A 25,125-nucleotide genomic window follows, 5' to 3' on the forward strand; every position below is an offset into this window, starting at 1 on the left:
GGAACCACAATACATTTTAACATCTCTTCTCTTTATACAATAACAGGACAGAAAAGTCAATTTTGTATATAAAAGATATAAGAAAGCATTAATTGCGTCATTTATATAATTATAATAGATTATACAACGAAAATATAAATAAATCAAGTGTCTTTCCGTTCGTAGTTTAGTTCGTAGTTTATGGCGTTCCGAGGGTGCCAATCAAATATCTTTCTATTTAATCAATTAATATGTTTTTTTGGTATAAAGAAAATCTTATTTTAAATGCTGGTTATAGTTTTTCAACATTTCGAAAAATAGTGAAAATTAAAAGTACTAAAAATATTTCATTAATTAAACTTACATTTATAAAAACAATATTTTTATGTAGTTTTATGAATACGTTAAAAGTAAATTGATAATTTTACATTTATTTTACATGTATTGTATTCCTAACAATTATATTTAAGAAGGAACCATCAAGTAAATATCATTTTAGAACGATATCACGAGCATAATTACGCTGTACTCTATATTAGACACATAGCCCGCCGTCTAATAGGTCTCCAACAAGGTCAATTCAGTGGTTTCCTGGCTGGAGAATTTCAGTTTTTCGGCCACGTGCCTCCCATTGATGCGTACGAGTGAATGGGGGGCGGCCAGATAGTCCGCCGGCGAAGAGGCGCGCGCACGCCGCGCTGCCAGCGCACCGCGAGTGAACCCGCGACCCGCACCACCACCGTTCGCTGGCTTCTAACAACAGTACTAGATATTGGTGCGTCTATTTATATTTCTTCCTCAACCTTGAATTAGTCTCATTCATTGTCACTTATCGAACATTTTACTAATTGGCGAAACTAATGGCGATTAACGCTGCTAAATGACTTGTTTTCACGGTTTCGGTTATTCTTATTTTAAAGTGAACGTTAAATTAGAAGCTTGTTTTAGATATTATGATGAAGTGACGTGATGACAAAAAGTAATAACACGGTTGCAATAGATCCTTTTTATATTTACAGTTAGATACGAAGAAATACTATTGACAGGAAATTAAAGTTGTCAGTAGGGCCGGCTGGGCCAGGCTAACAGTAGCCGGGTCCCGTTGTTCTGTGTTGCGGGCGACACTCGACACCGACACCGCCCGACACTACGACACTACGACACACAGCTTGTAGGAAGTACTCGGTCTCGGTACGCAGTTATCAGCATCAGAACAAGCCTTGTCTGTACCAGCTCGAACAAGCGCGTGCCAAATGCCATAAACAAAAAAGCACTTCGGAATACGGTTTCCTTGATAAGATAAGTCCCACAAAAGGCTACCAGAAACTCGCTCGTGGTTTGTAAGAATTATGACCATTATATAGTTTAAAAGCCAATATGACAGTGCTTTTAGAATATTAACACTGTTATCCATGTGGCGCCAGACGGTTTTTTCGTTATGTTTCAACGTTAAAAGGTTAGGATTAAAATATTTGTTTTCAATATAGATACAATATATAGGCTGGAATACACTGGGAGTTCGGTAATGTAAACTTTGTTGTGTAATACGTAGTGCTGTTAATGATTTTGTCAGCGCAGTGCTGCGAAAGGATTCGCGGAATTTAAAATTCGTGGAATGACAGGAATGTTTAGTTTCGCGGGAGTAGACACAAATAATTGAGTACTAAATGATTTTTCATTATAATCCTATTTTATATTTGTACTGCGGTTTAAAATAGTATATTAATTAAAATAAACTGTGTAAAATTGGTTTGATAAAATCTTGTTAAATATTTGCCTTTTCATATTTCAATAGAAAACATAATATATTATTATAAAATATAAAGTAATGAATGAATTCAGCAAGTTCGTTGGTGAGATGACCGTTGCACGATAGCGGGCGTCGGGCGGGAACGCGACCTCGCGAGATAAATCTATCAATGAAGCTGATAAGGGGACCGCGTGTCATGCCGCAGGAAGTACCCTGACTCCGCCCGCACACTCCGGACACTTTGATCTCTTTATTGAAATAATCACTTTTAAAATAAACACGTAAAGAGACATTTAAAGAGAAATTAATCCCAATAATTTACTTTAAGATACTGCCATTATAATGTTGTTACATAAAAAAAAAACGATTAATTGAGTTAATCTTTTTGCAAATGTAGGCTTTTGGTGAGACTGTTATAAGAAATGATGCAGTCGAACGCTTCCTTAACTATCCTTTCTTACTATTTTATAAAGGTGTTTCCAAAATACTGTAAAATTGTTTCGTCTACGAATTTCTAATTATAGAACTGACAACTTTTGATTGTCTATGAAGTATGCGAATAAGCATTAGTTAGTCAACGATATAAAAGTGTATAGATCACAATGTGCCTTAAATGATGCGGATATTGGAGAACAGAGAGTTTTATAGTATTGACCCATAAGACAGGCTTTTTGATTATGGGTGGTATCTTATGACACTTTACTATGTCTGTCTAAACTCCCCTAGCATCTTATAATAACTGCATTTTCAGCTTCACGCTTTATCCCGCACGCAGCAGGGTAGGCGGAGGGAACCTAGTGTTAAGACACTCCGTTGCCCACTTTCTGCCGAATTCTGGAGGGCATTGCGTGTTGAGTGGCAGAACTCAACGCCCCGCTTTTCCTCGACACCAGAGCGAAGAAAGCGAGAGGGAATCGAACCCACAACCAGTCGGTTGTACAGTCACACTTTGGGCCCCTGCGCCATGACTGGCCTTACAGACATCAAAACCCAGTAATATATATTAATTGTACTGTACAGTATCGTATTAAAAACAAATTTTATAGGCCATACTATAAAGCAGTCTAAATGCTATTTCTCGCGTATGTAATGCCACTTAAACGAAAGATAAGTTCAAATTAACAGACAACTAGATCGATATGTCGACACAGTTTGCAATTTTATTTTTAGCTTTACAATAATCAGAAATATAACTTAATAACTATTAAAGTTTTTTATTTTTTCAAAATTTAATCATTCAAAATATTTACTATGGTAATTCTTATAAAATTACCAGAGTTAAAGAAAACATATTTTTTTCCAAATTAACATTTGTATATAATATTTAAGCTAAAAGATAAATCACTACTATATTACGAGTGTTTAAATTCTCAACATATTATTTAAGAGACATTAACTATGTAAGCAACGTAGTCCATAGATCATTTAAAATAAATTAATATCTATTTACTTAGTTAAACCTAGTGTTATGACACTCGGTGCCCCATTTTCCTCCGAATTCCGGTGGCACTCGACACCAGAGCGAAGAAAATGAAAATATGAAATATTTCATTTTCTCAAAAGGGAATTTATAATGAACTCTATTCTAATTTTATTAAGTACTTAAACACAAAAATAATAAAATACCAACATACCGTACCTGAAGGTGTTCAAACGCAGTTCGAATAAGGGATTCATATAGCGTTGTCTCTATATCTAACCAGCTAATTATTTATTTGTTCTCGTTATTTCTAGTTATCAGAGCCGGAAACCCTAGTTTGGCATGAGACCAATGTGTTTGCGAAGCGCATAAATGTTTATGTTATTATATGCAAATAAGGATGTATCATGTCAGTACTGTATTGTCTTCGGACGTTTTAACTATAATATGTTGGTATCTTATACTTTTGCTCTAAAGGCGTTGTAGTTCTTTGTAGAAGCTAGTTTCCTAATATTTTATTATAAGTAATTTTTATTCTTACGAGGACGAATGTGAAAAAAGATATAAATTTAGTGACGGGTGGATCCCGAATGATTTCACTCATATGATTACAAATTTTACTAATGACAATTAAATGTTGTCTATTCGAGTCCAAATTTGAAGAAGTACCTAATGTAATATTTGTGGATACAGTCATCTACACTACACTATCTTTAAAATACTATAAAACCATTAAAAAAATACGGCGTACGTTTTTGTAAAAAAATTAAATCGGCACCGATTTTTATAAAATTTTAAATTCAGAATAATATTTCAAACAATTTTTTTGACAAATATTTCATTAAACACGTATTTCGTGTTTTTTTTAGAATTCATCCCCTAAGGATGCAAATAAAGGGTTGAAAGTGTGTACGGAAAAATCTTCAAATCGCCACCAATTTTTATAAAATTTAAAATTTAGACTTTCAAAACTATTTCATTGAAAACGTGTTTAATGATTTATTAGAATTCACCCCTAAGGGTGCAAAAAAGCAGGCAAAGCTGCGCGCGTCCGCTATATAAACATATATTTTAATAATAAAATCTTTCATTACTCCCAAAAACTACTAATTACAGAAAAGCCATCTGTCAGTAGCCAATTGACATGAAGCCTCGCTCCGACCATTATGTGCACGTTTGGTAACAGGTAAATTGTGTTTTTCGTGACATTCATGTTAACACCAAAATTAAAATGCAGCGTAGGTTGCATAACCCACTTATGGCGGTTGACGAGGCGACGGAGACACCTAAACAAATCGTTATATTCAATCCAATCCTCAATTATATGACCGGTAGGCGGCACGCGGACAACCGAAGGACATTTTACCTTTTATCGAAAATTACCAATTAACATAATAAGGAGTTGAGCATAAACAATAATTTATTGATATATGCCTTTTCAGTACTGAGTGTGGTCTTACATTTTTATCATTTAAGTTTCAAAAAAATAAGAAAAAAACTATTGCAATATATAGCGCAACTCATAGAATTTGCAGCTAATTCAAATTTGTTATTAGTCTAAAAAATTTTACTTAGCGGACATATGTGCTATTTTTTTATTAATTAAACTACAAATATAGGTTAATAATTTTTTTCTATGAAATATCTATAATTTTTTACAAAATGTAAAGTTTTGTATTTTTCTTTATCTTTATCGTAAATTCTCAGGCCAAATTTCACGACCGTAGGTCCACGAGAAGTACCCTATAGGGTTTAATTTCGCGGTGATCTTCATACAAAACGCAGCAAAAACGATGCAAAACTTAAATATTCGATATTAATGTCAGTTTGATACCTCCATGGGATCTGGAGACGATAAATGGTCTTGGAACGGTCAACAAAGTGATCCTATAAGGATTCCGTTTTTACCTTTCCAAATACAGAACCCCAGAAAGCATATGAGTATCATACTATACTATAGATATTTTGTTTAGCTTTACGCTGTATCCCGCCCACAGTAGGGTAGGCAGAGGGAATCTAGTTTTTAGACATTCCGTTCCACATTTTCCGCCGAATTCTGAAGAGATTGCGTGTTGCGTGGCGAAACTCAACGCCGCGCTTTATAATAGGAAATACTAAAAAGTATATAGAATAAAATCAAACTTTTATTTAGTTCATCAGTTTTATACTACATCTGGGTTGTAATTAAAATATAGGTACAGTGTAATATGTAGTTGATTCCAGGAATGCATAGCCCTCTGAAAGTTCTGTGAAAACGTTCCAATTATGCACTCGTTGAAACGAACCAAATTAACAAATGTTCATATGGATTTCATAATTTCAGGAAATGGAAATATCAAATGATGAAATTTTATATAATTAAGTTTAATTCTCTCTCAGCTTTACGCTCGCAAGTAGCAGGTTAGGCAGAGGTATCGTAGTGTTAACATTCTGCTCAACATTTTCCGATAAATTCTGGAGGCATTGCGAGGTGAGTGGTGGTACTCAACGAGTTCACTTTCTCGAGAGAGAATCGAACCTGTGGCCTTTACAGTCACACGCTTGTGCCCCTGCGCCACAAATAGACTCACTAAGCTAAATATACCAAAATAATTTTAAAAATACGGGCCATTTACTATTTTTTATTTTTTTAAAACAATCCTTTTAAATATAACAGTAACTGATAAAGCATTATTTGATAAAATTGATAAAAATTAGTGTGCTTTTTTTAAATTTTAGTAGTTTAGTTTCCCCTCAAATAAGGTGCTTGCCATAACTAACGGTTGCATAACACGTTCCGCTTTCCACCTGCCCACGTGTGGTGGTGGGCTAAGTATTTGGTACAGCCTCTGAGCTTTGCGAAACTGATGCGTGGGCGATGTTGCCTTTGGTTTTATTGTACTACTATCATACATATTCCTAATTATTAATTATGTAGAACGTTTGTTCGTTTAGTAATATGTTTATAGGTTAAATAAATGTAGATTTCGTATTGTTAATTAGGTGCAATGATGGGGGTTTTGAAATTATTTTAAAAAATCATATTAATGGTCTACATCAATATTTTCGCTAAGCGTGACTTTGTTTTTTTTTTTCTATTTAGCTTCTCAGTGTATCCCGCACATAGCAGTGTTCGTAAAAGGAACGTGGGAACCTAGTGTTAAGTTCTCCATTCCGCTCCTCATTAGACGCTTCCGTTGTCCACTTTTCGCTGAAATCTTGAGGCATAGTGTTTAAATGGCAGAATTCAACCCCGCGCTTTGCCTCGACATTAGAGCGAAGAAATGAAAATATTAAATATTTCCTCGAGCGGCAATTGAACTCTGTCGTCGCCTCTGGGCCACGACTGGCCTCATAGTTTTTTAAATAAATTAAATCTTTAATACAAGAACTTAACAAACAAAAAGGAAACAGTTAGCACCTAAAGCTAAAACATTAACTACAAGAATATGATATCTATGATCGTTGAGCTTGTGTAAGCTGTCAGGTGGGTGGCAATGCTGTATAGGAACCATTTAGTGCAAGTGTGGGACCGGCACAGCCCGCCGTGGGAGCGCCCCCGCGGTATAAAATTATACCGCCTATTATTTTAGTATTGCCTACAAATTATCGTACTCACTGAATAATTAATTATATTTAATACTTACCTGAATGTTAATGTAAGGAACAATCAATTAAAATCAAATTTAATCAGCTTCACGCTGTATCCTGCACACAGCAGGTTAGAGGGAACTTAGAGTTAATACACTTCGTTTTCCATTTTCTGCTGAATTCTAGAGGCATTGTGTGTTGAATGGCAGAAATCAACGTCGCGCTTTGCCTCGACACCACAGCGAAAAAGTGAAAATATAAATCTATACTATTTACTATACTATAATATAATAAAGCGGAAGAGTTTGTTTGTTTGTTTGTTTGTTTGTTTGTTTGTTTGTTTGTTTGTTTGTTTGTTTGTTTGTTTGTTTGTTTGTTTGTTTGAACGCTAAGATCTCTGGATCTACTGGTCCGATTTACTTTGTTTTTGTTTTGTATGAAAGCTGCATTCTTCAGAAGTGCTATAGGCTATATAATATTACATCACACATATATACTAATAAATTAAAATACTTTCTAATTTGACATGCAATTTATTCTGCCATGTTAATAACAACCGTCGTCGCTACGCGACCGCGTTCGTTACCGCGTCATTTTGATATTCATCCTTATGAAAATAAATATAATAGTCACTTTTAGCATTTCATCTAGATTGAAATTATATTTCTATAGAAATTATATTCTTATATTTCAAGCAGGCGTAGCCGCGTCCGGGTCCGCTAGTCTAATTATATAATTGTAATATTAGATACATATATTATAAGTCGATTTTGAAGTTGCAAATAAGAGAATTACTAATAGAGTTTTGATTAACATGTACCTATAATTTTAGAGGATGTCTGTGTTTAACGTAATTGTCGTCGTTGATTTTAATTTGGAGATTTTAATAGCTCTTTAAAACAATACATAGGTATATTTATTTGGTATAAATCGAAAGAGGACAAAGCGTGGATGTTTTAACAGTGATAAAACAAAGATTTTAGTAGTAAAAATTTTACCACTAAAAATGGAATTATATGTATATATAAAAAGCATAAAATATTAGTCAATTTATGAATGTATTAAAATAAAAACAGAATAAAAGCTTTATTTAGTAGATATAGATACAAGTTGTATATTTTTGAAAGACGTGTAACGGAATAACAAGAATTGGCCATTAGGATACACTACATCTTATAATTTGATTTGCGATAATAATTTCCTTCCTGATAATGATAGAATGACATCATTCTGCTTCTGTTTTCTGATAGTTGAGACAAAATGACCCTAGGAAATGAATGACTTACTTAAAAAAAACAGCATATAAAATTTATATTTTACAATTTGATTAAAACCTATTTGTACTAACTTATCTTATAATTAGTATACAACACCTTTAAAATACAATACATATATTTATTCACTATATATTAGCATTACAATTTGGCAATTTAATGAGAAAAATTTAATCAAATATCTACTATATTTTTTATTTATTTCATATGAACATTAAAATCAATAACAATAAATAATTAACACCCTCATATCATATTAATCAAGTTTCCCAACGTAATGGCACCCCCGTATCGCAATCGAAAGGATTGTACCAATATTTCGGTGTGTCAGGCCGCGGGGTCGTCGACCGCTTACTCGCAGTGCGTGCTATTTCCAGCGCGAGCGCACCCGACCGCTTCCGAGCTCGCACGAACCTTGTAAACAAACATGGCGGATCTGTCATTCACTAATTCATTCATCTACGATCATTGTTTGACAAATTGACAATACAATGTTACCTCGGTTTGCGTTTTGTAATTAATATTTAAGTAAGTGTTTACTTATCTTCTTACTGTTAAACGTTCAAATAGTGTTTTTATCAAAAAACCTAATTAAAATTCAATTGTTTTTAGATGACTTTGAGTATTTTTTGTTTGAGACTAACACAAAAAAATTATTGTTAAATTTTTAACGCTTAACAAATATTTAATTAATGTTCATGATTAAATGAGCTAAAATATTAAACATTGGCTTAGTATCTAAAATTAGAAATTAAGTAACTTTGCATTGAGAATAAAGTCACGGGCAAAGGCTATATTTAGAAAGCATGTATTATGACTTCCTTTCTCCTAAAGCTTGGCATACACTTCGAAATGTGCATCCTGAGTACAAATAATATAGAGAACAAATAATAATTATATTATGATATTAAATAATGGTATGCCGCTACTGCAGCAATATATTATATATCTAAACGTGAGCGTTACAATAATAATGATTTTTGATTTTAAAAAACAAATGAGTAAGTATAATATTGCAATAAAACAAATTAAAAAATAAGTGAAACAATCTATATTATCTGTATTAACATTATAAAATTGAAGAATTTGTTTGTTGGAACAACAAATACATCGAATTGGAAAATTATGTACCTAATATTTTTTGGGCAGCAGATTTATCGAGGAAGTAACTCTTCTTCATGACTCCTGTTAATCGTTTCGATATAAGGAATGTATACGTGTGGTCAGAGGTACCTCGGGTATTTCCATTTAAAATGTGTCATACACAAGTCTTAGTTATCTCCATTTAAACAAGCGGGCCACTCCGCAGGTAAAAGCTAGTATTATATATACATCAATTATTAACAAAAAAATATTGAAAAAACTAAGTCTCATTTAAATTTTATTAACTTAGCTAACGTTACCGTAAATCTGTTTTTATAGTTTACGTTACAAAAAGTGATAACATTATTTTGATACCATTTTATCGAAAACTTATTTTTTTGTCGTCTGCGATAAGAATTTATGTATATATTATAAAAAGTTTTGATTGTAACACAAATGGATTCTTCATTCGCGCCAAATCTAGTCGACTGATATTGGCGTATGAAGGTACGCATTGTTTCTTCTCCGGTCTTGAATAGGGTTGCTTTACATCTTAATTGCGAGTTTTATGATATGAAGAGGAAATTAATAAGATATTTTTGTAGTATTTTTTTTATATTCACAGTATTTGTTGAACTAGTATTAAATAGTGAATAGTAATTTGCGTGTAAATATTTCATGCATTTAAAATAAACGAGATTAAAGCCACGTTTCTTGAAATACGAAATTGGGCTCAGTTAGAGGAGTTTCGCCTCAGCGAATTGTGTTGTACTCGTAAGCTTAGGGCTCATAGCCATAACTGAAAATAAATACTTTTAATTTAATTATACAACATTTTAATACAATTGTTTTATATGTATGAATATTATGATAAATTTTAAGTTAATAAAATTAATTACTTGCAATAACCGGCAAGGTTCAAACCGAGTTAATAAAGATATGGATTTTGTTTTTATTTATTGGGGTAAGTCAGAGTGCATATAAAAATAAACCAGATTACAGATTACTATAAATATAACATAATATATACGTAGGTATGCCAAATACATAAAGGAAACGATAAACCATAGAAAATAATAATTCGTGCTGATTACGTCTTGCTTGCGTATGTTTTTTATAATAGTAAGAATAAACATCTTATAACGTTGTTGAAGCCATAGTACGACATTGAGTTCGACTACTTTAGCTACAGTTTACCGAATTTGGATAGAATATGTCAAACGGAGTGTCTTAACTCTTAGTGCTCCAAAGCTGAATAAAATATATTTAAAATATATATTTGCAACGACACCCCTGCTCGTGTAGCGTAATATAGCACATCTGTAGAACATATTCAAGCGTGCCTTTTGTTCCTACCCTGACCATGTGGCCCGCGGCACGTCAGTCCTCGCTTTTTCTGAGTTTTTTTTCGTTGGACAAAATTTAAAAACCATTCATGTGTCTATTCGAGTATCCGGTCAATAAAATAAAGGCTTATTTTACATGGTACTGAGCGGATATTGTGTCATTAGTTACACTAAAGGGAAATTTTGTAATTTTGTATGACAGCAGTACCTAGAGCGTTAGTCGATGATTGTTTGTTCATTATTATTATTTTTATCTATGGTTTTCGATTTGAATACATTTATATTACATTGGTTATTTTGATGATTAAATTTTTTTTTTATTTCTTAAATATATTTCCTAACTATACGTCTAATATAAACAATATGAAGCAGAATGATGTTACTATAATATTAATATTTCAGGCACAATATTTGTATAATAGCAAGAAAATTGTAAATTTCCGACATTTTTTAGTACAAATAACAAATTCCAAGGGCCGAGTATAAGAATGCCACATAATATGCTAGGACTCTGGCGAACGCGATGCTGCACTAGAGTGCAGTGGCGGCGATGTCAAGCACGTGTCGCTGAAGAGCTGCCAACTCGCTACGACATTTCCTGTTTACCAAGTTGTGCCCGCGCTGTCTCACAGTACTAGGCCACATGACACAGTGTAACTGAAAAACGCGATATGATAAAAATTATCATAACTAATATTACCTCGTGGATTTTTTTTGTAAATAAAAGAAATATATTTCTTAATATATATTATGATTTACAATATGTTTAATGTATTTTCATTAATTTCAATATAAAATTTTCTGAAATTTTAGTTCAATCATTTAGAGCGAAAGTATGAACTGAAACAAGACTGTCATATGAGTAATTATTGAAAGTAAAACCTTTAAAATATCTGAAAGCGAAAGCCGTAGTTGCTGTGATAATAATTTATTACATAAAATATTATCACAGCCAAAGTTATTTCAACATGAGGTAGGCAAATACATACATCTGGTATGTTATCAGATCGTCAAAATCCAAGGTAGCGTACGTCCTCAAAACGTCCCCAGTAACTTATTTGACTTTGCCCAACTCTCGTGGACTACATCGACACTTACAAAAATCTATTTTTTCTTATAAATTTCCGTTTGTCGAGTCGAGAGTTCCGCGTAAGGCATGGCCTTGGGAAGTGTTGACCGAGAGTGGGTACGTTCTTATTTGTTCTATCACGTACAACCACTGTAAATACGAACCATTACAAATTATTATAATTTATTTTAATATCATTTTGTGCATTATTAAATGAAAAGATCATCGAAGATATTGAACCAAATACTCTAAACGATATAATTTAGAGTATAAGAAATCAAGGAAATCAAATTAGTTAATACATAAATAAATATGCGCGGCGTTGAGTTCTGCCACTCAACACGCAATCTAGAATTCAGCAGAAAGTAGGGAACGGAGTGTCTTACCACTAGGGTCCCTCTGCCTACCCTGCTGTGTGCGGAAAAGAGCGTGAAGCTGATAAAAAAAATATATGTAACGACTTACATATTTCTTAGTTGTTTCAGTTAATTAAAACTATTACCCTATTTTCGAAAAAAAATATTTTACATATTTCTTATAGTACTACAATAGTATAAATAAATATAGTTGCTTCTGTGGGATCAGGCCTGACCAAATATTTTTTCCTCGTGTCGTTTGTACACAGTAACACGTTGTCACCTTATCTTAGTAACGGGCAATGGTTACCTTAACTATGTAGACTTGCGAATATCCCTTGATATTGCACTGAAATAATATACTATGAATGTAATTAGCTTTTAGTATTAATTTGTACCAAAAGATCTCAAATTTGTATAGTTTTATTTATAAAATATTTTTGTTTTTTTTTTTATTTTTAACTAGCTTAGGCTAGTCGTGGCGCAGAGGCACGAGCGTGACAAGTTATGGATTCGATCCGACTCGAGAAAATAAAATATTTAATATTTACATTTTTTTTCTGGGATAGAGGCAAAGCTCGGCGTTGAGGTGCGCTACTCCAGTTTTCGGCGGAAAATGTGGAACGGAGTATCTTTGCACTAGGTTCCCTCTGCCTACCCTGTTATGTAAGAGATAATATTTAATAATTTCAAATATATCTCCGAATGTTAGTGAGTAGGCATACTGTCTTAACTACATATTAGAATAATTGTTCTCAAATTTTAGTTTTGCTTAAATGACGTAGGTCTGGGGTCCCTAGGATCTTGGGCTAATAGTATTCATCACGACAGCTCACAACTTTAGAAGTGATTTACTTAGCAATATAGGATGTGAAAGGAAATTTTACAACTTATGTCACTTATATAATAAAATAATTACTGACCTACTGAAAAGTAATTATTGACAAAATGTTTTTCCTGGCCATATTATCATTTTAACAAACGCGGGAAACAGTGCCTTAACATTAGGCTCCCTCTGCCTACCTAAAGAGGGGATAAGGCGTTAAAATAAAAAGAAAAGCTTTACCAGCTTTTAAGCAACTTTCTCTATCTCTACCAATCCTTAGAGTTCATACAAAAACACATATTATTCCAATACCAGCTTGAGATTATAGGTTATTCAATTGGTTGAAGTGCAATATGCTAGTTCAGATAGTCCACATCACCAGTAATCTCGCAGTAAATTCTCAGATAGGCTTAACGGGGGACGCAATTACAATGATTAAAGCCAACTGGTTTCTAGCTCAGTGCCCGCTGCCGGAGCCGCAATCAACTATCAACAATTACTATGAAATTCAGAACATTTGATAGCTTAAGTTAAGTTAAATATACTTAATTCTACTTTCTATATCTTTGTATAACGTTATTTAGGTTTACTTTAAAGATAGGTACTTTTAGTATGCGAAGATAAAGTTTATTTATTGGGTTATATAAGTCATAGCGTTTAGTTTTAATACAAATTTACTAAGGTTTAATAAAATTTGGTATTCCTGATATTTTTTCAAGTAAAAGCTGCGGTATAGGCCTAGCGGGGGTTGCAATTGTGATGATTAACATGAACTGGTTGAAGTACAGGTAATGGATGACGAGCCCGTTAGTAAGATATAACAATTATCATATATTTCTTTTGTAGATATATAGCAAACTTCCGTAGCGTCTGGCACTCCGTTCTCTCTGAATACTCTGCTAGGGATACAGCGGAACCTAAGTTCAGTTATATATAGAGAACTTTTAAACTAAATGTCAATACAACACGTCGTTTGTACATACATGAAAATTAAATAAAACATAATGCCAACTATTTTGAAGCTGAAACAATTAGTAAAACGTTGCCTTTGACATGTTCAGTAAAGCTGAGTTTAAATTATTTACGTCGGACAGCTAGGGGAATTAGGTAAACTGAGTGAAAACACGAGGGCGGTGTTTCAAAGGGATACGAATATAGCTGGCGCCAGCTGCAGCGACAGACTCCTCACTAATCTCTGATCTCTGCGATAGCCAATTTGCCTCCACTTTTTTTGGAGTACAAAAAAAAAAACAAGTCCTTATTCATAATTTTGACTTGGTTCATTCATGTTTTTAATTTGCTTCGCTTATTTAGACCACGCTTCGCTTCATACATTTATTGATCACGTTAATATAAAGTTTCATTAGAGCGACAGAACCTTATTACTAGAAACACGAAAAACTTGCGGCGTTGAGTTTCGCCACTAAACACGCAATACCTCCAGAATTGCAAGATAAGCATGAAGCAGAAGCTGAAAAAAAAAAAGGAAAAAAATATATTACCTCTACATTTTTAGTAGTAAAAAAAAATATTAATAAAAATATAAGTTAAATAAAATAAATAATAAACTATTGACGAAATTGAAAACTTGTTAAATAAAGATGCAAGTTACCTACAAACTGTGTTAAAATTAGCGGACAGATTTGATAGGCGAGAGCGAACGGACGGAAGTCATCTCTAAAATAACAAGCTATCCTGCTAACCGTACACTTCCACTCCGTCGTGTCCCACAGACTTTAAAGCAACATTTGTTATTATTTCGAGATATTCCATGTTGAGTGGCGGAACTTAACGCCGCGCTGTGTCTCGTTACCATAGTAAGCAAATGAAAATATTTAATATTTCATTTTCTCGAGTGGGAATCGAGCCAACATCGTCGTATACAGTTTTTTTCTCAGACATTTCAACACAGCCCTCTCTATCTTTCAGTGAAAGTCTCATAAAAATCGGTTCAGTTTTTCCGGAGATTAGCCCGGACAAATAGAAAAACATACAGAGATTTTGCTTTGCGTTTTTATTACATTATGTTTTAGGATCGTGTAAATAACTATATCCATTTGGAAAAACATGGTTATTACAAAATAACCGTGTTTTACCAAATAACAGATCAACACTTCAATTATATTTATATGTATAGATAAAACATTCTTAAACAATAATTTAATATACTTCTTTACTTCTTCATTATTTTAGCCCATTTCATACTGGCCAATTGGCTTTAAAATATGGCCACGTGTCCGAATTCAATGACAAAAAAATATTTCCATAGCATGAATCGGATATCTTTAAAATCAGCTTCATGCTGCATGCCTCTCACAGCAGGGTAGGCAGAGGGAACCTAGTGTTAAGACACTCCGCTCCCCACTTTCTGCCGAATTCTGGAGGCATTGCGTGTTGAGTGGCAGAACTCAATATCTTTTCGGGGAACAAGAAAATCCTTTTAAGTCATTATAAAGTTTTTAAAACTATCTTATGTCCATTTTACCTTAATTCAGGTTACTATCAAGTTTTAAGTCATCCATTGGATTGGTTATAAACATTATCAAATTATGGTGGTTCCTTAACTCATTATTTATAAATGACATTTTGATTTATTAATGTTAAAGAGAAGTAAATTTTATCCAATCAAACATATGAATTTACTACTACTTTTCCTCACTTTATATGGAATAATTAATGAACAAACCTTAATTCAATTAAATTATAGGTTAAAGTAATTTAGCAGGCAGAGATAAAATAAAATTTAAAATACTTATAAAACGCTAATATTTAAAGTCGTAAACAAAATTCAATAATTGTCGGCCTTCGTCATGACGTGTCCAGTTAAATAAAAAAAAAACATTTAATGTTATAATCTACACTGGTTAAGATTAAAAATTATTTATCTGTGGAGTAATATTCTTGATGGTGCTGGTGGGCGTTGAGAATGTGGATATTTCGGGCTATTATCACGTGCCCACGCCTCACTATTGGCAGAAAAATGTTACAAAAATACATCGTCGCAATTCACTCTTACCTTTTGCCGACAACTTTGGTCATTGAAGCTCTGCACCGCCTGCAGTTTCCCTTAATTTTGATATTTACAAAATTATCTGCTGCTAATTGCTAATATATATATATATAAAAGCTATAATTAAAGTGACAATCGATATTCACACAACGTTCAGCAGTCTTAGGGTTCTCTTATCTACAGCTTATCAGTGTTATAAAGAGCGTAGAGACGTAATGGAAGATATGTGTTCTAAATCGTCTTGATCTCTCGCCCGTTTCCGGTGGTTGTTTACAAAAAAAATAATATATAGATATCTATATATAAACTCGTTGTCCAAAGCGAGCAGAGGAACCGGCCGGCCGAGATACTTGGTGCGATTAAAAATCGTTACAACTTCCGTTCAGGTTGGAGTCTCGGAGCGGAGGCCCAGATGAAAAAGATAAATAAAAAAAAACATAAAGATCGATACGGCGGGACGGCGCTACCTGTTTTTTACCGAGCTTAGCTTGAGGCAATTGACGCGGTGGCCAAATTACTTCTTACACATTTACATACACGAACAGTCCCCTCGGTTCTACTCCACATATTACGAAATCCATAAAAAACGTTAAGAAAATCGGCCTTATGGCGTCTCGCTATAGTAGTTAGCGCCATATAAGGGCAGATCATATTCATACAATTTAATCATAATAAAATTTGAAAAAGTTTATTATTTTGAAATTTTTCATTGAAATTATCATATACGGCGTACTAATTACTCATCGACAATTTTTCCCCGGTACCTGCTAGTACTAGCTACAATTCCTCTCATTTAAACCTCACTAAAACCCCTTGTACTGAAGTCCGTACCTAAAATAACAATTTATGGGCCCTCTAGCACACAAATTTAAGTACAGGTTATTTTATACTGATTATTATCGGGCTATTTTATACGGATTATTACGTGCCATCGAATGGGAAATCGTAAACGTCATTACGTATTATAGTGCGCCCGTGTAAGAGACACCCGAAGAAACAAATTGATGACACCATAAATATTCCCTTATTCGAATGTTAAGAAACGACACTTAAAAATAATAATATAGAGAGAAGTCTCTCTAAAACGAAAGCTCACGAAGCAATTGTCCAACGTGATGTATATTACGGATAATAAAATAAACAGGTTACTCGTTTAATTGCGACCGACAACATCGATATTATATCGATAGTCGACGAGAGCGGAGGAGATCGGCAATGATTTCACAAATGGTGCGCCACGATAATTAAGTGTTCGTCCGCGGTGGTGTGCGCTGTGCTGGCCGCGCGGGTGTGGGGGCCGGGGGAGCGGGGAGAGCGGGTCCGGTAACTATGCGGCGTAACTCCGGTAGCGGTGCAACAGGTCCGGGGGGGGCGCGGGTGCGCGGGGCGTCGGGGGAGCAGCGCGCCGTCCGGTTTGGCTGCGCGTGCGCCTGTAGTGGTGTCTCTCGAGTCGATCGATCAATGAGCTCGACATCGACTCGGGCCGCCGCCTGCATGCGACTCATTGATTAACGCTATGAACGTGGAATTGTTTATTCATTCATGATGAATATTTTTATTTGAAATCAACGTTTTTACTGTCCGCTACATAGAGGTTGACCTTTTAAAGCGAATATATGATTTTGCTAGCGGAGTTAGCCATCTAATATTTTCTTTTCTCAGCTGTGGCTACCGTTTGACCTTCTTCGAGCTGTTGCGAGTCGCAATGGGATGTTCGTTCTCCACCCAAACATTATACGTAGGGATAGCAATCGCCTCGTGGGAATGTAAATGTTTATAAAATTGCACGTCCATTTATGATTTAAATAAGATGCACTCCAAATACATGATAATTTATAAAAATCATTATTTGCATCTACTCAGAAAATACTACTTTTTTAATTAAATAACAGTGAAAACAAGGTCGGTAAAAATTGTACCGATATTAATTTAGAAAGATATATAAACTAAAAGACATTTTTTTCTTTCAGATTTTTGCGAGTTCCCACATAAAATGTAGGTGAGTAATCAGAGTTTGCAGTGTTGTGTACCTAATACCTAGGCTCGTACCTCAACACTAAGATATAGTATATAGATTAGACTATTTTTAAGTTCAAAAAACATATATTAGTTATTATTGCCATTTGATGAATGAGGAAAACTTAAAAAAAAAATTTCAACCTTTGTCAATCTCCGGCAAAGTCGGTAGTCGTATAAACGTTACGTATTTAATCAACGATTGCCTCATAATACACGTTGAGAATAATTAATTGTCATCCTCCATTTTATAGTCATGAATATCGATTAATAATTTAAATAAACAAACGCATCTACTAAAACTGCAAACACTTTTTTAAAATATCTTTTTGTAAGCAACACACACCCGCACACAACAGGGTAAGCAGAGGGAACCTAGTGTTAAGGTACTCCGTTCCACATTTTTCGTCATTTTCTGTGTTTTGAGTGGCTAGAGTTAAGTTAAATTAAGTTAGAACTCACACTCTGTCGCTTTTAAAGGTCACACCTTGTGCGCCTGTGCCACGACTGGCCTCTTCAAAATATCTATGTCTATTTATTTACTAATTAATACTAGTTCAGAATAGTATTTTAATAAACCTTTCTGAAAAGAAAATTTATTGGGTTAGGTTAATAATAACTACAAATTACACATACCCTATATCTCTATTTTTTACAGATATTAGATACAAACATTCATACTTGTTTTCCACAAATCTTCTTTATTCATATTACATACATACATATATATGCTAGCTAATGTAATAGATTGTACCATTGACTTTGAAAAGAGCAACTGTTGAGTTTCTTGCCGGCTCTTCTCAGCAGAACTGCCTTCCGAACCGGTGGTAGCTTTTTGTTCATATGTTCATTCGACGATTTAAAAGTGCTTATAATAATTGCCTATTTGAATAAAGAATATTTTGAATTTGAATTTGAATTTATGTTTACCTTTTAGTTTCATTGAAATAACTAATTGAGTTGGATACTTCCGTAATGCGAAAGTAAATTTAATTAAAATTGGTGTTAAATAATGTCAATGCCAAACCTATTTATTCCTTTTACGAGCACATTTTACTATATACGAGTAAATAGACGATTAAAGAGTTCTTGTATAGCTGCTATAGTATACTACTCACGTTACATACTCGAGTTTTGCTGATATCGATAACAATTTCAATAAACAGTATATCTAGTATTAAGAACTCTTTAATAATTGTAAAAAAAAATTAAAATTAAAATTTTACAATGATATTTGTATAGTATATAACTCCTTACTGTTTAAACTAGTAATATCTAAATTAAATAAGTTTTCTCACATGTTTTTCAACAACGTATTTCATTGTAATATTTCATTAATTTTTCCATTAAGTTAAACAAGCTAGTAGACTTTAGACGAGGCTTTAGCTCGTGAGGCAACCGTGCAGGTGTGGGTTCGGAATTTGCGTGGCCGCGTGTCCCAGGCGTGTGGGCGGCCGGTTCGCCCACCACGCCGCACCTAGCCTCAGAGCCGCCAAACTTTACGTACTATGGAACCTCATGTATATTATAATACATATCGACTCGATACCTTATTTGTGTTATAATAAAAAAAAATATTTGGATTGCGTAACAGAATTCAGGGGCCTAAGTGCCTAAGTGTATGGCTGTGAACGCGACTGGTTGTGGGTTCGATATTTATTAATGTTTTTTTTCTTTCGCTGGCACAAAGGCAAAAAGTCAGTCGTTGAGATTCGCCACTCAATACGCCGTAACGTAATGTCTCGAAAAATTCGGCGGAAAGTGGGTAACGGAGTGTTTTAACACTAGATTACCTCTGTCTGTCCTCTTGTTCCTGTGTGCGGGATACAGCGTGAAGCTGAGTTAATTTTGATTTCGTAACAGATTTCTTCATACAAATGTTCATTAATCGGTCCTGATACAGCTCCCAATTAAAGTTCATGTTATTTATTGGTCTCTTATCGATTATTTACTTAATAACGTAATTATTTATTTTTTTCTTTTAACGTTAATTGATTTATTTATAATTGAAAACATTGATTACAAGTATTAATAAACAAATGTTGTGTTTTTTTAAATTGAAATCGTATCTAATATTTATTGCATCGATCTATAGGGGTGAGAGAAATAACACTTAGCCACTTAAAAATAGTTCTAGAGTTTTTATTCAAACAAAAAATAGAGTACGAATAAAACAAAAACAGTATAATTTTTTTACAATTAATTTCTATTTCAGCCAAATTAATATACCTCGGTTAGACTTAGATATATTTAATTATCCGCTAATATAATTCCCACGAAATCCAAATTGGTGAGAACGTTTACACAATGGACTTGACTCAAAAAGATTCTTTAATAGCATGTTGTATGCATTGGAAGAAACTGATTATATGATATCACGATACCTACCGAATATAGAAACGTACAGTACGCTTTACGCTGTTATTACTATTAAAAAAAATACAGTCGAATTGATAACCTCCTTCTTTTTGAACTCGGTTAAAAATTGAACAGAAACAATAAAAGGTGATATTGATGAAAAATATTTGAGTTCATATGTTTAAGAAAGGCGGTTGGCATAACGACTATGTGATCTATGGTGTGGCCATAGAGTAGAATGTTAGTCCATGTTGGCATGGAAAGTGATGTCATTGGCCCGCTTGCCCGCGAGCCAGCTAGCGACTGTTCCACTGGCTGTCACAGCTACTTTTGCTTTTTGAGTGAACATTTTACATCCTGGACGCAGTCAGAGTCGCACACGTCATTCGCTTGGAATTTTCTAATCACTTCGAAATTAGATCCTGTGATGCCTTTTTGTGTGGGACTCTAAAAAACTACTTTAATAATAAAGCTATTGAAATAGACTTCAATTCTATGTTCTATATATTTGCTTACAGATATTTTAAACAATTATTTTGTATACTTGTATAGCATTCGTATTTATATTTTATATGCTTAAAGTTTAAACATAACAAACGACGAAGTTCGAGTTGCTGGAAAGGATACGAATTTAAAGAAATCAAGTTCCAATTTCACTTTTTAGAAAGACGATGTAATAAAAAGTTAGTTCCGCCTCATTGAAACACAACTTAAGTAGTTTTTGTTGTTGCTACAATCTCACTAAATATTGAATAAAGTTCGGCTAACTGTAACCTCATACGAGTGCGAGTCCGCATTTTTTTAGAAGAAGCCTTATATTATGAGCTTATGACTGTTAAATTTCTGCTCAAGTTTAAGGCAAACTGGTTTAACGCTAGTTTGCTTACTTAAAATGTACATATTTGTAAAAAAAGCAGTTCCAACGAGTAATAACTATATTAAGAAATTCAAGCAGACAGTTAATTTTTTTAATAATTGGGATGAAAATCTATTGCCGCTACATGAACTATTTCCATTTTATTGTATACTAAATATAGAGGTAAACGGCAAGCCCGCCCTGCGGCCCTGGGTCGCAAGGAGCTGGCATCATCCGAGACGTCAGCAGCAGTGATTGCTTCCTGCGGCCGGGGCGCCGGGGCGCGGGCCGAGCTCGTAATAGAGGCAGCGGACGGCCTCACGGAAGGTCGACCGCCTCTCGCCCGCACCGCGCCCGCGCCGCACCTCGCCTCTTGCACGCCCTCGCTCGACCGCTACGTGGAATTTTTGTAATTGCCTTCAATTAAAACGAGAAATTCATCTAGTGCGTTCCATCTTCGCGTGACAGCCAGTTCGCTATAGTACCAGCTTGTCCGGCTGCGTGTTTTATCTAAGCGTCCACATGGGCATGGGCACAAGGAAGGTCACCGGCTATGAGTGTGGTGTGCGCGTCAATGGAGTGGACCATGTGCGACGGCGCCCATTCAGCGGAGTCCTTCATAGCTTTTGTTCTTACGTAACGCTCGCTCGTACGAGTTATTGTCGCATTAAAATATATCACAATGTCATTGCTAGCACTCACCGAATGTGCACTATAACAAACGACGGATTTACTTGAGTTGTGCTGCAGACAGAATGTGATAGATTATGTTGTTTTATTTACAACACAAAAATAATTGACTTTTCTTTATATTTAATAATATCTAGTATAATATGCTCTACTAAAAACACACCAAAATGTATCCTATACAAAAGTAGTGCCTATAAACACGCCCTATTCATATTTGCTTCTAAGAAAGAATATACCTATTAAAAATTCTAGGGACGAGGAATTATATTATTATCGTTAGAATAACATTCATTATTTTATTTGTTTGCTTAGATAGTCTAAATCGTCTATTCATTTGCTTTATCTAGCTCTACATCCGGCATCAATAGAAAACGTCTAACTCAGGCCTTCAATTATAGGATTGTTTTCATACTGTACTGTATTTATAAACCGCTCTCAAGATCAATTTTGAGATGCCGTTTTCATTCATAATTAAAATATCTAATAATGAAAACGGCACCTCAAGATCGATCTCAGAGTTGAGTGCGATTTATTAATGCGAGTCTAAGATAGTCTTTAAACAAACAACTGTCACACGAACCGCTTATCGGCTCTCATACTCGCGAAAGATAATTCGTGTTCAAAACAATACTGTTTATCACTGTTAAGTAACCAGACAAGTTATTTCGTAATATTGAACCTCGTATAGATATAAACGGTCATAAATTATTCCCGCCTCCTAATTATATTTAAGAAAGAAATACGAATAAAATGAGGCCGATAAGACTATTTGACTTTAGAAGGAAGTTCAAAGATAACAAAATATTTTGGGAAAACAATCGAAAGATAACATGTTTAGCGCCATATAAAAACCTACCTAGTTATTGCTATTAAAAAATTATGTGTTAAATTTTTATTTCAATTTTCTAAATTGTCGTCGTCGCAGCAATAACAATTTGTCAACGTAATTTTTGTCAACGTATTACCCTTATCAATTGATAAATATTTAAATAATATTTGAATATTAAAATAATACATGTTTAGGATTATTTTTAAAAATTGAAACCAGTTATATATTTCTTTTAACACGTTTTGATTCTCATTTGACTTTCGATTCGCTTAAGTATTGAACACGAAATCTTACACGAAATCTTAAAACTATATAGCTGAGTGAGGCTAGGCTGAGGCTGCCATGGCGCAGCGGCACAAGGGTGTGACTGTATCAAGACGGTTGTGGGTTCGATTCCCATTCGAAGAAGTGAAATGTTTATTTACGTTTATATTTACATTTCTTCGCTCTGGCGTCGAGGCAAAGCGCGTCGTTGAGTTCTGCCACAACACCTCCAGAATTCGGCAGAAAATGGGGAACGGAATAATTAACACTAGGTTCCCTCTGCCTACCCTGCTGTGTGCGGGATAAAGCGTAAAGCTGATTTACTTTGATTAATTTTATATAGCTAGGTATACAAAAGTCGATAGGATAGTATCGATAGCTGAGGCGGATGGAAAGCGCTGCGCAGGCGCTGGCTTCCGCTCGCGGGCGCACCGCCTCCAGAATAACAAATGAAACCTGATTTCTATCGAGGCCCACGTTCGTACTCGCTTTACAATCAAAACACTTTTTTTGGCTTATTTGTGTAGGCAGCAGGCAGCGCTCTATATTCAGACGGATATTGTAATTGTCATGAAATTTATTAAGTTTAACCAGCCCACGCCTAGGTTTATGATATAAAATAAATAATGCTTCTATGGAAAACACACATATGTATATATTATACACACATAGTAGGTAATGTTATTCTAACTCATCACAATATGCTATATAATGTTCATATCCGGTCTACAGCTATAGGTACTAGTTACATTAAAATAAAGTAGAATTTAGAAAAATCGTAATTGATGTATGGAAAATGGGGAATGGAGTGTCTTAACACTATTCCCCAGTTCTCTCTGCCTATCCTGCTGTGTGCGGGATACGGCGTGAAGCTGATTTTTTATTAAATTGATGGGCGCTGACTAGGATATATGGAATATATAAACTATTGATATACCTATCTCTAAAAAGTATCTACAATCGTTTACAAGAAACGGTGCGTAATCGGGTTCTCATACGATGATGCCATGAGTTTCCCTCGAGCTCATTGTGTATTTTCCTTAATGTAACCTATAGTATTCCATGAAATATTTTGCAGCTTCAATTGAAAGTCTGTATCGTTTTACTACCTTACTGCTTTACCTGTTTCTTCTTCTTCTTAACGTGCCTCTAACTAATGAAGGTTGGCAGTCAACTTCGCATATTTAGTTCTGTCCCTAGCCAAATGAATCAAATCTACGGCATTCCTTCGGTTTCGGTACGGTTTCATTTAAAGTGGTGCTGACAATTCCACCCTGTATATGTATTTAGGCCATGCATTGTTTCTATTGGCATCATATTTAGTTCTAATGTTTTTTCAACTATTAATACATAATAATAAGTAAGCTGAAGTGCAAAACTATTTTCTAGTAACCAATTAAGAATAAAAAACGTCCACAATAAAAAACTTTAAGCAAAAGCTGTTTTTTTTTCAATAGTAGGTATATGTAAAAAGTCTAAACTATTATTAAGTTTTAGTTTAAAAGGAAACGAGACCGTTAAATTAACAAAAAATATGCGGATCCGGATGCAAAATTGGTAACAAAAAATTTAAAATTTGCTAAGAACACATGTCGATCTTATGTTGTTTTATTTGAAAAAAAAAACATGAATTTCAATTCCAGTTATATCTTGCTGGTTAGATATACTTATATGTCTAACCATATTTTTACTAATAAATATATGTATATACCTATAGTAGCGTCACGATGAACCTAGTGTTCGCTCCGTTCCACATTTTCCGATGAATTACCTCTTTAGACGCTTTACCTAGACACCAGAGCGAAAAATGAAAATATAAAATATTTAATTTCCTCGAGTGGGTATCGAACCTACAACCCGTCACGTTTACAGTCAGTACAGTTAAAATAGAAAAAATACATTAAAAATAATTAATATAATTATTTCGTTATTCTTTATTTTACAGCACATAACGAATAGTAAAGTTATTTTATTTTAATCATGCTCAATTATAATGTTAATTATTTCATATTTTTTGTTCTTATATCATTTACTAACGTATTAAATACTGTATTATTTATATTTTAGAATTCTTTGAATCTGCTAACACTTTTTACGTCGTCATATTTTTCGCTGAAATTATTCGCTGTTGCACACTTTAGTAAGTTAAGAAATAATTAAATTTCTAGGTATAAAGGTTTCTAACTTCATTGAGGTTTTGTAGAGATGAAATGGAAATTTAAGCGATTGTTATGTGGTTGAAGCTTGCTTCTGGACAATAGAAAACGTTACCTCAGGTAGATATTTTTTTTGTGATACCAAGCATTTGTGAATTGTGGTGTCCATTCACACTCGTTTAAAAATTGACTGTACCCATATTCGGATGATTTTAACATATATATTTCTCTTATGTCTACAGCGATGACGTTTATAACACTCTACGTATATTA

At 34.1% G+C, this 25,125-nt stretch overlaps 1 protein-coding gene across 2 annotated transcripts in view; it reads left to right on the forward strand.

Annotated features, from left to right (window-relative positions):
* Nucleotides 1-25,125, forward strand: part of sty (sprouty signaling antagonist) — a 32,631-nt gene that overhangs the window by 1,822 nt on the left and 5,684 nt on the right. The window contains exons 1-2 of one of the 2 annotated variants that reach the window (XM_085200985.1): nt 618-754; nt 17,654-17,682. The gene's annotated coding sequence lies outside the window, so the exon portion shown is untranslated. Of the gene's footprint in view, nt 1-617; nt 755-17,653; nt 17,683-25,125 lie in introns of those variants that run through there. The other variant, XM_085200986.1, reaches the window with a different exon arrangement.

Source organism: Heliconius melpomene, chromosome 17, assembly GCF_056956725.1.
Source record: "Heliconius melpomene rosina isolate 202511_hmr_F chromosome 17, ASM5695672v1, whole genome shotgun sequence".
Classification (NCBI taxonomy): domain Eukaryota; kingdom Metazoa; phylum Arthropoda; class Insecta; order Lepidoptera; family Nymphalidae; genus Heliconius; species Heliconius melpomene.